Genomic DNA, 13,215 nt, shown 5'->3' with positions numbered 1-13,215 from the left:
GCATGGCAGTCTGCTGGTTGGTCGCTCGCTGCAGCTTTTCCTGCGACCCCCCCAAACATTTCTCGCCTCCTGCTTGTTTTGCTCTGCGCTCGGGCCCAATCGCCCCGTGGCTGGCACCGCAAACGCTCTCTCGCCACCTTTTTACTGTTTCTTGACGTTTCTCTGCTCCACTTCTTTGCAAAACACCCTTTCCTTGCTATGCCGCTCTCAAGACAACCAACAGATGGCACTGCAACACAATCACGAGCAGCCCAGCCTTTTGAAAGGTGCCTGGGTTTTTTTGCACAGTCGCCCAGAGCCTCTAGGATGCGCGCGCCACGCAGCGCGCTAGGCGTCCACTCGCGTTGGTTTTTCCGCCCATGCTTTGCCCTGCGCTTTGACGAGACGGGCGCCAGGTTGCGCTGCAGTTGCTGAATAGCTCTCCGAGCCAGTCCAGCACTGGGGGCCGACTTGCCCTTATCATCAGGGATGCAGGCATGAGCAGCAAGGAGGCATTCTCCCACTCTTTCGCCTGGCCCCAGCGCAGCTGAACCGATTCGCCCTGCTCCCCCGGGCGCACCGGAGGGTGCTGCAAAGTGGGGGGACGCTGGCCCTGCTCTCTTTGCAAACCCCAAGGGCTGCCTGGGAAGGGAAGGTGAGGGGGGAAGGGCCCTTGCTTAGCAGCTGCTGTTGCTCTGTAGCCACTGGGAGCAAACTGGCACTTGCATTCTCATGCAGACGAGACTAGCATTTCTCGTGGAAGCAAAGCGGGCTCTTGACTGAAAGCCTGGATAGATGTGGTCATCGTATGCAAATAAGGTTTGCTGCAAAGTACCCTGGGAGTGCACCCACTCGGCACGCGTGTGAGGGTTGCAGCTCTTCACGCGTGGAAAGCCTGGGCTCTTGACGGCAAGGCTTGAATTCGGGAGCTGCCTTTCTGGGTGCCTGTTTTGTCAGGAGAGACGAGTGGTACAGGAGGGAATGCTCCTTAAGCTGAAGGGGGGCTTTTGCGAGCTGCGTCCGTGCAGTCGGCCCTTCCAACTCATACTTACCTGGCAGGGGAGATACCATGATCATGAAGGTGGTTCTCCCAGGGCGAGGCTCACCCATTGCACTCCGGGTGTGCTGACCCCTGCGATTTCCCCAAATGCGGGAAACTCGACTGCATAATTTATGGTAGTGGGGGACTGCGTTCGCGCTTTCCCCTGGTCGTGCTTGTTCAAAGATAGATCTCTCTTTGCAAACTTTTCAGTCTCTCCCTCGGGCATTGCCCTGGTGCCTGTTCTTGCCTCCGTGCATCTCTTCTGGGTGCAGAAAGTATATTGTTCCTCTCCCCTGACATTGCAGGCTTCCCTGTTGCCCGCTGGTTTGTTTTGGGGTCTTTTTTTTTTTTTTTTTTTTTTTTTTGTTGTTGTTGGTTTTTGGGGAAGAGGGTTTGGTTTTTGCATTTAAAATACATAAAGAAAGAAAGAAATAAATTAATACATTTTGAAACATTTGTGTCATCGTTACTCTGTAATTACCCTCGTCTATAGCTTCCTTAGCTTAACCCCCATCCATGACCCTCTACAGTCACGATGAAGGGGTTAAAAGGCCTTTTGCTGGCATAGGTGTGTGCAGACTTCACTCCCCGAGCAGAGCATAGGCTGCTGCGATGTGCTTTGATATGCAGACGAGGGAACTGAGCTCTAGAAAACAAAGGTGATTGCGACTGTCTGACTGGGAGAGTGTGGTCATCGTATGCAAATGTTTTTGCTGAAAGGCATCCTGGGAGTTGGCCCATTTTTGCGAAGGCTCCTCTGTCCGGGGCATGTAGGAGTGCAAGGGTGGGGCAGCTGCCGGTTACCCCACCAAGGGAGCAGCCGGCTCGAGGGATGCCTGGTGCCTCAGGGGAGCTGGGTGCTACTGCAGGGCCCGCCTCCCCATGCTCACAGGCGTGTGCCGGCGTAGCGCTTGTGTGCTCTCCCTTCCCAACTCATACTTACCTGGCTGGGGAGATACCATGATCACGAAGGTGGTTCTCCCAGGGCGAGGCTCACCCATTGCACTCCGGGTGTGCTGACCTCTGCGATTTCCCCAAATGCGGGAAACTCGACTGCATAATTTATGGTAGTGGGGGACTGCGTTCGCGCTATCCCCTGATTTGTGCTGGTTTAAAGATAGATGGAGAGCGTGGGGGCACTGGTGAAAAGGCTGCATGGCAGTCTGCTGGTTGGTCGCTCGCTGCAGCTTTTCCTGCGACCCCCCCAAACATTTCTCGCCTCCTGCTTGTTTTGCTCTGCGCTCGGGCCCATTCGCCCCGTGGCTGGCACCGCAAACGCTCTCTCGCCACCTTTTTACTGTTTCTTGACGTTTCTCTGCTCCACTTCTTTGCAAAACACCCTTTCCTTGCTATGCCGCTCTCAAGACAACCAACAGATGGCACTGCAACACAATCACGAGCAGCCCAGCCTTTTGAAAGGTGCCTGGGTTTTTTTGCACAGTCGCCCAGAGCCTCTAGGATGCGCGCGCCACGCAGCGCGCTAGGCGTCCACTCGCGTTGGTTTTTCCGCCCTGCGCTTTGACGAGACGGGCGCCAGGTTGCGCTGCAGTTGCTGAATAGCTCTCCGAGCCAGTCCAGCACTGGGGGCCGACTTGCCCTTATCATCAGGGATGCAGGCATGAGCAGCAAGGAGGCATTCTCCCACTCTTTCGCCTGGCCCCAGCGCAGCTGAACCGATTCGCCCTGCTCCCCCGGGCGCACCGGAGGGTGCTGCAAAGTGGGGGGACGCTGGCCCTGCTCTCTTTGCAAACCCCAAGGGCTGCCTGGGAAGGGAAGGTGAGGGGGGAAGGGCCCTTGCTTAGCAGCTGCTGTTGCTCTGTAGCCACTGGGAGCAAACTGGCACTTGCATTCTCATGCAGACGAGACTAGCATTTCTCGTGGAAGCAAAGCGGGCTCTTGACTGAAAGCCTGGATAGATGTGGTCATCGTATGCAAATAAGGTTTGCTGCAAAGTACCCTGGGAGTGCACCCACTCGGCACGCGTGTGAGGGTTGCAGCTCTTCACGCGTGGAAAGCCTGGGCTCTTGACGGCAAGGCTTGAATTCGGGAGCTGCCTTTCTGGGTGCCTGTTTTGTCAGGAGAGACGAGTGGTACAGGAGGGAATGCTCCTTAAGCTGAAGGGGGGCTTTTGCGAGCTGCGTCCGTGCAGTCGGCCCTTCCAACTCATACTTACCTGGCAGGGGAGATACCATGATCATGAAGGTGGTTCTCCCAGGGCGAGGCTCACCCATTGCACTCCGGGTGTGCTGACCCCTGCGATTTCCCCAAATGCGGGAAACTCGACTGCATAATTTATGGTAGTGGGGGACTGCGTTCGCGCTTTCCCCTGGTCGTGCTTGTTCAAAGATAGATCTCTCTTTGCAAACTTTTCAGTCTCTCCCTCGGGCATTGCCCTGGTGCCTGTTCTTGCCTCCGTGCATCTCTTCTGGGTGCAGAAAGTATATTGTTCCTCTCCCCTGACATTGCAGGCTTCCCTGTTGCCCGCTGGTTTGTTTTGGGGTCTTTTTTTTTTTTTTTTTTGTTGTTGTTGGTTTTTGGGGAAGAGGGTTTGCTTTGGTTTTTGCATTTAAAATACATAAAGAAAGAAAGAAATAAATTAATACATTTTGAAACATTTGTGTCATCGTTACTCTGTAATTACCCTCGTCTATAGCTTCCTTAGCTTAACCCCCATCCATGACCCTCTACAGTCACGATGAAGGGGTTAAAAGGCCTTTTGCTGGCATAGGTGTGTGCAGACTTCACTCCCCGAGCAGAGCATAGGCTGCTGCGATGTGCTTTGATATGCAGACGAGGGAACTGAGCTCTAGAAAACAAAGGTGATTGCGACTGTCTGACTGGGAGAGTGTGGTCATCGTATGCAAATGTTTTTGCTGAAAGGCATCCTGGGAGTTGGCCCATTTTTGCGAAGGCTCCTCTGTCCGGGGCATGTAGGAGTGCAAGGGTGGGGCAGCTGCCGGTTACCCCACCAAGGGAGCAGCCGGCTCGAGGGATGCCTGGTGCCTCAGGGGAGCTGGGTGCTACTGCAGGGCCCGCCTCCCCATGCTCACAGGCGTGTGCCGGCGTAGCGCTTGTGTGCTCTCCCTTCCCAACTCATACTTACCTGGCTGGGGAGATACCATGATCACGAAGGTGGTTCTCCCAGGGCGAGGCTCACCCATTGCACTCCGGGTGTGCTGACCTCTGCGATTTCCCCAAATGCGGGAAACTCGACTGCATAATTTATGGTAGTGGGGGACTGCGTTCGCGCTATCCCCTGATTTGTGCTGGTTTAAAGATAGATGGAGAGCGTGGGGGCACTGGTGAAAAGGCTGCATGGCAGTCTGCTGGTTGGTCGCTCGCTGCAGCTTTTCCTGCGACCCCCCCAAACATTTCTCGCCTCCTGCTTGTTTTGCTCTGCGCTCGGGCCCAATCGCCCCGTGGCTGGCACCGCAAACGCTCTCTTGCCACCTTTTTACTGTTTCTTGACGTTTCTCTGCTCCACTTCTTTGCAAAACACCCTTTCCTTGCTATGCCGCTCTCAAGACAACCAACAGATGGCACTGCAACACAATCACGAGCAGCCCAGCCTTTTGAAAGGTGCCTGGGTTTTTTTGCACAGTCGCCCAGAGCCTCTAGGATGCGCGCGCCACGCAGCGCGCTAGGCGTCCACTCGCGTTGGTTTTTCCGCCCATGCTTTGCCCTGCGCTTTGACGAGACGGGCGCCAGGTTGCGCTGCAGTTGCTGAATAGCTCTCCGAGCCAGTCCAGCACTGGGGGCCGACTTGCCCTTATCATCAGGGATGCAGGCATGAGCAGCAAGGAGGCATTCTCCCACTCTTTCGCCTGGCCCCAGCGCAGCTGAACCGATTCGCCCTGCTCCCCCGGGCGCACCGGAGGGTGCTGCAAAGTGGGGGGACGCTGGCCCTGCTCTCTTTGCAAACCCCAAGGGCTGCCTGGGAAGGGAAGGTGAGGGGGGAAGGGCCCTTGCTTAGCAGCTGCTGTTGCTCTGTAGCCACTGGGAGCAAACTGGCACTTGCATTCTCATGCAGACGAGACTAGCATTTCTCGTGGAAGCAAAGCGGGCTCTTGACTGAAAGCCTGGATAGATGTGGTCATCGTATGCAAATAAGGTTTGCTGCAAAGTACCCTGGGAGTGCACCCACTCGGCACGCGTGTGAGGGTTGCAGCTCTTCACGCGTGGAAAGCCTGGGCTCTTGACGGCAAGGCTTGAATTCGGGAGCTGCCTTTCTGGGTGCCTGTTTTGTCAGGAGAGACGAGTGGTACAGGAGGGAATGCTCCTTAAGCTGAAGGGGGGCTTTTGCGAGCTGCGTCCGTGCAGTCGGCCCTTCCAACTCATACTTACCTGGCAGGGGAGATACCATGATCATGAAGGTGGTTCTCCCAGGGCGAGGCTCACCCATTGCACTCCGGGTGTGCTGACCCCTGCGATTTCCCCAAATGCGGGAAACTCGACTGCATAATTTATGGTAGTGGGGGACTGCGTTCGCGCTTTCCCCTGGTCGTGCTTGTTCAAAGATAGATCTCTCTTTGCAAACTTTTCAGTCTCTCCCTCGGGCATTGCCCTGGTGCCTGTTCTTGCCTCCGTGCATCTCTTCTGGGTGCAGAAAGTATATTGTTCCTCTCCCCTGACATTGCAGGCTTCCCTGTTGCCCGCTGGTTTGTTTTGGGGTCTTTTTTTTTTTTTTTTTTTTTGTTGTTGTTGGTTTTTGGGGAAGAGGGTTTGGTTTTTGCATTTAAAATACATAAAGAAAGAAAGAAAGAAATAAATTAATACATTTTGAAACATTTGTGTCATCGTTACTCTGTAATTACCCTCGTCTATAGCTTCCTTAGCTTAACCCCCATCCATGACCCTCTACAGTCACGATGAAGGGGTTAAAAGGCCTTTTGCTGGCATAGGTGTGTGCAGACTTCACTCCCCGAGCAGAGCATAGGCTGCTGCGATGTGCTTTGATATGCAGACGAGGGAACTGAGCTCTAGAAAACAAAGGTGATTGCGACTGTCTGACTGGGAGAGTGTGGTCATCGTATGCAAATGTTTTTGCTGAAAGGCATCCTGGGAGTTGGCCCATTTTTGCGAAGGCTCCTCTGTCCGGGGCATGTAGGAGTGCAAGGGTGGGGCAGCTGCCGGTTACCCCACCAAGGGAGCAGCCGGCTCGAGGGATGCCTGGTGCCTCAGGGGAGCTGGGTGCTACTGCAGGGCCCGCCTCCCCATGCTCACAGGCGTGTGCCGGCGTAGCGCTTGTGTGCTCTCCCTTCCCAACTCATACTTACCTGGCTGGGGAGATACCATGATCACGAAGGTGGTTCTCCCAGGGCGAGGCTCACCCATTGCACTCTGGGTGTGCTGACCTCTGCGATTTCCCCAAATGCGGGAAACTCGACTGCATAATTTATGGTAGTGGGGGACTGCGTTCGCGCTATCCCCTGATTTGTGCTGGTTTAAAGATAGATGGAGAGCGTGGGGGCACTGGTGAAAAGGCTGCATGGCAGTCTGCTGGTTGGTCGCTCGCTGCAGCTTTTCCTGCGACCCCCCCAAACATTTCTCGCCTCCTGCTTGTTTTGCTCTGCGCTCGGGCCCAATCGCCCCGTGGCTGGCACCGCAAACGCTCTCTCGCCACCTTTTTACTGTTTCTTGACGTTTCTCTGCTCCACTTCTTTGCAAAACACCCTTTCCTTGCTATGCCGCTCTCAAGACAACCAACAGATGGCACTGCAACACAATCACGAGCAGCCCAGCCTTTTGAAAGGTGCCTGGGTTTTTTTGCACAGTCGCCCAGAGCCTCTAGGATGCGCGCGCCACGCAGCGCGCTAGGCGTCCACTCGCGTTGGTTTTTCCGCCCATGCTTTGCCCTGCGCTTTGACGAGACGGGCGCCAGGTTGCGCTGCAGTTGCTGAATAGCTCTCCGAGCCAGTCCAGCACTGGGGGCCGACTTGCCCTTATCATCAGGGATGCAGGCATGAGCAGCAAGGAGGCATTCTCCCACTTTTTCGCCTGGCCCCAGCGCAGCTGAACCGATTCGCCCTGCTCCCCCGGGCGCACCGGAGGGTGCTGCAAAGTGGGGGGACGCTGGCCCTGCTCTCTTTGCAAACCCCAAGGGCTGCCTGGGAAGGGAAGGTGAGGGGGGAAGGGCCCTTGCTTAGCAGCTGCTGTTGCTCTGTAGCCACTGGGAGCAAACTGGCACTTGCATTCTCATGCAGACGAGACTAGCATTTCTCGTGGAAGCAAAGCGGGCTCTTGACTGAAAGCCTGGATAGATGTGGTCATCGTATGCAAATAAGGTTTGCTGCAAAGTACCCTGGGAGTGCACCCACTCGGCACGCGTGTGAGGGTTGCAGCTCTTCACGCGTGGAAAGCCTGGGCTCTTGACGGCAAGGCTTGAATTCGGGAGCTGCCTTTCTGGGTGCCTGTTTTGTCAGGAGAGACGAGTGGTACAGGAGGGAATGCTCCTTAAGCTGAAGGGGGGCTTTTGCGAGCTGCGTCCGTGCAGTCGGCCCTTCCAACTCATACTTACCTGGCAGGGGAGATACCATGATCATGAAGGTGGTTCTCCCAGGGCGAGGCTCACCCATTGCACTCCGGGTGTGCTGACCCCTGCGATTTCCCCAAATGCGGGAAACTCGACTGCATAATTTATGGTAGTGGGGGACTGCGTTCGCGCTTTCCCCTGGTCGTGCTTGTTCAAAGATAGATCTCTCTTTGCAAACTTTTCAGTCTCTCCCTCGGGCATTGCCCTGGTGCCTGTTCTTGCCTCCGTGCATCTCTTCTGGGTGCAGAAAGTATATTGTTCCTCTCCCCTGACATTGCAGGCTTCCCTGTTGCCCGCTGGTTTGTTTTGGGGTCTTTTTTTTTTTTTTTTTTTTTTTTTTTTTTGTTGTTGTTGGTTTTTGGGGAAGAGGGTTTGGTTTTTGCATTTAAAATACATAAAGAAAGAAAGAAATAAATTAATACATTTTGAAACATTTGTGTCATCGTTACTCTGTAATTACCCTCGTCTATAGCTTCCTTAGCTTAACCCCCATCCATGACCCTCTACAGTCACGATGAAGGGGTTAAAAGGCCTTTTGCTGGCATAGGTGTGTGCAGACTTCACTCCCCGAGCAGAGCATAGGCTGCTGCGATGTGCTTTGATATGCAGACGAGGGAACTGAGCTCTAGAAAACAAAGGTGATTGCGACTGTCTGACTGGGAGAGTGTGGTCATCGTATGCAAATGTTTTTGCTGAAAGGCATCCTGGGAGTTGGCCCATTTTTGCGAAGGCTCCTCTGTCCGGGGCATGTAGGAGTGCAAGGGTGGGGCAGCTGCCGGTTACCCCACCAAGGGAGCAGCCGGCTCGAGGGATGCCTGGTGCCTCAGGGGAGCTGGGTGCTACTGCAGGGCCCGCCTCCCCATGCTCACAGGCGTGTGCCGGCGTAGCGCTTGTGTGCTCTCCCTTCCCAACTCATACTTACCTGGCTGGGGAGATACCATGATCACGAAGGTGGTTCTCCCAGGGCGAGGCTCACCCATTGCACTCCGGGTGTGCTGACCTCTGCGATTTCCCCAAATGCGGGAAACTCGACTGCATAATTTATGGTAGTGGGGGACTGCGTTCGCGCTATCCCCTGATTTGTGCTGGTTTAAAGATAGATGGAGAGCGTGGGGGCACTGGTGAAAAGGCTGCATGGCAGTCTGCTGGTTGGTCGCTCGCTGCAGCTTTTCCTGCGACCCCCCCAAACATTTCTCGCCTCCTGCTTGTTTTGCTCTGCGCTCGGGCCCATTCGCCCCGTGGCTGGCACCGCAAACGCTCTCTCGCCACCTTTTTACTGTTTCTTGACGTTTCTCTGCTCCACTTCTTTGCAAAACACCCTTTCCTTGCTATGCCGCTCTCAAGACAACCAACAGATGGCACTGCAACACAATCACGAGCAGCCCAGCCTTTTGAAAGGTGCCTGGGTTTTTTTGCACAGTCGCCCAGAGCCTCTAGGATGCGCGCGCCACGCAGCGCGCTAGGCGTCCACTCGCGTTGGTTTTTCCGCCCTGCGCTTTGACGAGACGGGCGCCAGGTTGCGCTGCAGTTGCTGAATAGCTCTCCGAGCCAGTCCAGCACTGGGGGCCGACTTGCCCTTATCATCAGGGATGCAGGCATGAGCAGCAAGGAGGCATTCTCCCACTCTTTCGCCTGGCCCCAGCGCAGCTGAACCGATTCGCCCTGCTCCCCCGGGCGCACCGGAGGGTGCTGCAAAGTGGGGGGACGCTGGCCCTGCTCTCTTTGCAAACCCCAAGGGCTGCCTGGGAAGGGAAGGTGAGGGGGGAAGGGCCCTTGCTTAGCAGCTGCTGTTGCTCTGTAGCCACTGGGAGCAAACTGGCACTTGCATTCTCATGCAGACGAGACTAGCATTTCTCGTGGAAGCAAAGCGGGCTCTTGACTGAAAGCCTGGATAGATGTGGTCATCGTATGCAAATAAGGTTTGCTGCAAAGTACCCTGGGAGTGCACCCACTCGGCACGCGTGTGAGGGTTGCAGCTCTTCACGCGTGGAAAGCCTGGGCTCTTGACGGCAAGGCTTGAATTCGGGAGCTGCCTTTCTGGGTGCCTGTTTTGTCAGGAGAGACGAGTGGTACAGGAGGGAATGCTCCTTAAGCTGAAGGGGGGCTTTTGCGAGCTGCGTCCGTGCAGTCGGCCCTTCCAACTCATACTTACCTGGCAGGGGAGATACCATGATCATGAAGGTGGTTCTCCCAGGGCGAGGCTCACCCATTGCACTCCGGGTGTGCTGACCCCTGCGATTTCCCCAAATGCGGGAAACTCGACTGCATAATTTATGGTAGTGGGGGACTGCGTTCGCGCTTTCCCCTGGTCGTGCTTGTTCAAAGATAGATCTCTCTTTGCAAACTTTTCAGTCTCTCCCTCGGGCATTGCCCTGGTGCCTGTTCTTGCCTCCGTGCATCTCTTCTGGGTGCAGAAAGTATATTGTTCCTCTCCCCTGACATTGCAGGCTTCCCTGTTGCCCGCTGGTTTGTTTTGGGGTCTTTTTTTTTTTTTTTTTTTTTTTTTTTTTGTTGTTGTTGGTTTTTGGGGAAGAGGGTTTGCTTTGGTTTTTGCATTTAAAATACATAAAGAAAGAAAGAAATAAATTAATACATTTTGAAACATTTGTGTCATCGTTACTCTGTAATTACCCTCGTCTATAGCTTCCTTAGCTTAACCCCCATCCATGACCCTCTACAGTCACGATGAAGGGGTTAAAAGGCCTTTTGCTGGCATAGGTGTGTGCAGACTTCACTCCCCGAGCAGAGCATAGGCTGCTGCGATGTGCTTTGATATGCAGACGAGGGAACTGAGCTCTAGAAAACAAAGGTGATTGCGACTGTCTGACTGGGAGAGTGTGGTCATCGTATGCAAATGTTTTTGCTGAAAGGCATCCTGGGAGTTGGCCCATTTTTGCGAAGGCTCCTCTGTCCGGGGCATGTAGGAGTGCAAGGGTGGGGCAGCTGCCGGTTACCCCACCAAGGGAGCAGCCGGCTCGAGGGATGCCTGGTGCCTCAGGGGAGCTGGGTGCTACTGCAGGGCCCGCCTCCCCATGCTCACAGGCGTGTGCCGGCGTAGCGCTTGTGTGCTCTCCCTTCCCAACTCATACTTACCTGGCTGGGGAGATACCATGATCACGAAGGTGGTTCTCCCAGGGCGAGGCTCACCCATTGCACTCCGGGTGTGCTGACCTCTGCGATTTCCCCAAATGCGGGAAACTCGACTGCATAATTTATGGTAGTGGGGGACTGCGTTCGCGCTATCCCCTGATTTGTGCTGGTTTAAAGATAGATGGAGAGCGTGGGGGCACTGGTGAAAAGGCTGCATGGCAGTCTGCTGGTTGGTCGCTCGCTGCAGCTTTTCCTGCGACCCCCCCAAACATTTCTCGCCTCCTGCTTGTTTTGCTCTGCGCTCGGGCCCATTCGCCCCGTGGCTGGCACCGCAAACGCTCTCTCGCCACCTTTTTACTGTTTCTTGACGTTTCTCTGCTCCACTTCTTTGCAAAACACCCTTTCCTTGCTATGCCGCTCTCAAGACAACCAACAGATGGCACTGCAACACAATCACGAGCAGCCCAGCCTTTTGAAAGGTGCCTGGGTTTTTTTGCACAGTCGCCCAGAGCCTCTAGGATGCGCGCGCCACGCAGCGCGCTAGGCGTCCACTCGCGTTGGTTTTTCCGCCCTGCGCTTTGACGAGACGGGCGCCAGGTTGCGCTGCAGTTGCTGAATAGCTCTCCGAGCCAGTCCAGCACTGGGGGCCGACTTGCCCTTATCATCAGGGATGCAGGCATGAGCAGCAAGGAGGCATTCTCCCACTCTTTCGCCTGGCCCCAGCGCAGCTGAACCGATTCGCCCTGCTCCCCCGGGCGCACCGGAGGGTGCTGCAAAGTGGGGGGACGCTGGCCCTGCTCTCTTTGCAAACCCCAAGGGCTGCCTGGGAAGGGAAGGTGAGGGGGGAAGGGCCCTTGCTTAGCAGCTGCTGTTGCTCTGTAGCCACTGGGAGCAAACTGGCACTTGCATTCTCATGCAGACGAGACTAGCATTTCTCGTGGAAGCAAAGCGGGCTCTTGACTGAAAGCCTGGATAGATGTGGTCATCGTATGCAAATAAGGTTTGCTGCAAAGTACCCTGGGAGTGCACCCACTCGGCACGCGTGTGAGGGTTGCAGCTCTTCACGCGTGGAAAGCCTGGGCTCTTGACGGCAAGGCTTGAATTCGGGAGCTGCCTTTCTGGGTGCCTGTTTTGTCAGGAGAGACGAGTGGTACAGGAGGGAATGCTCCTTAAGCTGAAGGGGGGCTTTTGCGAGCTGCGTCCGTGCAGTCGGCCCTTCCAACTCATACTTACCTGGCAGGGGAGATACCATGATCATGAAGGTGGTTCTCCCAGGGCGAGGCTCACCCATTGCACTCCGGGTGTGCTGACCCCTGCGATTTCCCCAAATGCGGGAAACTCGACTGCATAATTTATGGTAGTGGGGGACTGCGTTCGCGCTTTCCCCTGGTCGTGCTTGTTCAAAGATAGATCTCTCTTTGCAAACTTTTCAGTCTCTCCCTCGGGCATTGCCCTGGTGCCTGTTCTTGCCTCCGTGCATCTCTTCTGGGTGCAGAAAGTATATTGTTCCTCTCCCCTGACATTGCAGGCTTCCCTGTTGCCCGCTGGTTTGTTTTGGGGTCTTTTTTTTTTTTTTTTTTTTTTTTTTTTTTTGTTGTTGTTGGTTTTTGGGGAAGAGGGTTTGCTTTGGTTTTTGCATTTAAAATACATAAAGAAAGAAAGAAATAAATTAATACATTTTGAAACATTTGTGTCATCGTTACTCTGTAATTACCCTCGTCTATAGCTTCCTTAGCTTAACCCCCATCCATGACCCTCTACAGTCACGATGAAGGGGTTAAAAGGCCTTTTGCTGGCATAGGTGTGTGCAGACTTCACTCCCCGAGCAGAGCATAGGCTGCTGCGATGTGCTTTGATATGCAGACGAGGGAACTGAGCTCTAGAAAACAAAGGTGATTGCGACTGTCTGACTGGGAGAGTGTGGTCATCGTATGCAAATGTTTTTGCTGAAAGGCATCCTGGGAGTTGGCCCATTTTTGCGAAGGCTCCTCTGTCCGGGGCATGTAGGAGTGCAAGGGTGGGGCAGCTGCCGGTTACCCCACCAAGGGAGCAGCCGGCTCGAGGGATGCCTGGTGCCTCAGGGGAGCTGGGTGCTACTGCAGGGCCCGCCTCCCCATGCTCACAGGCGTGTGCCGGCGTAGCGCTTGTGTGCTCTCCCTTCCCAACTCATACTTACCTGGCTGGGGAGATACCATGATCACGAAGGTGGTTCTCCCAGGGCGAGGCTCACCCATTGCACTCCGGGTGTGCTGACCTCTGCGATTTCCCCAAATGCGGGAAACTCGACTGCATAATTTATGGTAGTGGGGGACTGCGTTCGCGCTATCCCCTGATTTGTGCTGGTTTAAAGATAGATGGAGAGCGTGGGGGCACTGGTGAAAAGGCTGCATGGCAGTCTGCTGGTTGGTCGCTCGCTGCAGCTTTTCCTGCGACCCCCCCAAACATTTCTCGCCTCCTGCTTGTTTTGCTCTGCGCTCGGGCCCAATCGCCCCGTGGCTGGCACCGCAAACGCTCTCTCGCCACCTTTTTACTGTTTCTTGACGTTTCTCTGCTCCACTTCTTTGCAAAACAC

General features: G+C 54.9%; 1 protein-coding gene and 12 non-coding genes across 14 annotated transcripts in view; all 13 read left to right on the top strand.

Moving 5' to 3' along the window:
• The window catches only part of SLC38A9 (solute carrier family 38 member 9), a 325,631-nt gene that overhangs the window by 67,928 nt on the left and 244,488 nt on the right, over window positions 1–13,215 (top strand). The gene's annotated exons all lie outside the window — the stretch shown is intronic.
• Window positions 1,024–1,187, top strand: LOC134613022 (U1 spliceosomal RNA). Its single transcript, XR_010091055.1, has one exon. It is a non-coding gene; the product is annotated as a U1 spliceosomal RNA (small nuclear RNA).
• Window positions 1,957–2,120, top strand: LOC134613138 (U1 spliceosomal RNA). Its single transcript, XR_010091165.1, has one exon. It is a non-coding gene; the product is annotated as a U1 spliceosomal RNA (small nuclear RNA).
• On the top strand, window positions 3,187–3,350 carry LOC134613021 (U1 spliceosomal RNA). The gene has a single exon (XR_010091054.1). It is a non-coding gene; the product is annotated as a U1 spliceosomal RNA (small nuclear RNA).
• On the top strand, window positions 4,117–4,280 carry LOC134613137 (U1 spliceosomal RNA). The gene has a single exon (XR_010091164.1). It is a non-coding gene; the product is annotated as a U1 spliceosomal RNA (small nuclear RNA).
• Window positions 5,358–5,521, top strand: LOC134613020 (U1 spliceosomal RNA). The gene has a single exon (XR_010091053.1). It is a non-coding gene; the product is annotated as a U1 spliceosomal RNA (small nuclear RNA).
• LOC134613148 (U1 spliceosomal RNA) lies at window positions 6,290–6,453 on the top strand. Its single transcript, XR_010091174.1, has one exon. It is a non-coding gene; the product is annotated as a U1 spliceosomal RNA (small nuclear RNA).
• Window positions 7,531–7,694, top strand: LOC134613019 (U1 spliceosomal RNA). The gene has a single exon (XR_010091052.1). It is a non-coding gene; the product is annotated as a U1 spliceosomal RNA (small nuclear RNA).
• Window positions 8,468–8,631, top strand: LOC134613135 (U1 spliceosomal RNA). Its single transcript, XR_010091163.1, has one exon. It is a non-coding gene; the product is annotated as a U1 spliceosomal RNA (small nuclear RNA).
• On the top strand, window positions 9,698–9,861 carry LOC134613018 (U1 spliceosomal RNA). Its single transcript, XR_010091051.1, has one exon. It is a non-coding gene; the product is annotated as a U1 spliceosomal RNA (small nuclear RNA).
• On the top strand, window positions 10,639–10,802 carry LOC134613134 (U1 spliceosomal RNA). The gene has a single exon (XR_010091162.1). It is a non-coding gene; the product is annotated as a U1 spliceosomal RNA (small nuclear RNA).
• LOC134613017 (U1 spliceosomal RNA) lies at window positions 11,869–12,032 on the top strand. Its single transcript, XR_010091050.1, has one exon. It is a non-coding gene; the product is annotated as a U1 spliceosomal RNA (small nuclear RNA).
• Window positions 12,812–12,975, top strand: LOC134613133 (U1 spliceosomal RNA). The gene has a single exon (XR_010091161.1). It is a non-coding gene; the product is annotated as a U1 spliceosomal RNA (small nuclear RNA).

This window comes from Pelobates fuscus, chromosome 5 (genome assembly GCF_036172605.1).
Source record: "Pelobates fuscus isolate aPelFus1 chromosome 5, aPelFus1.pri, whole genome shotgun sequence".
Taxonomy (NCBI): Eukaryota; Metazoa; Chordata; class Amphibia; order Anura; family Pelobatidae; genus Pelobates; species Pelobates fuscus.
The sequence above is the reverse complement of the archived record's forward strand: the minus strand, read 5'-3'. Positions and strand labels throughout refer to the sequence as shown.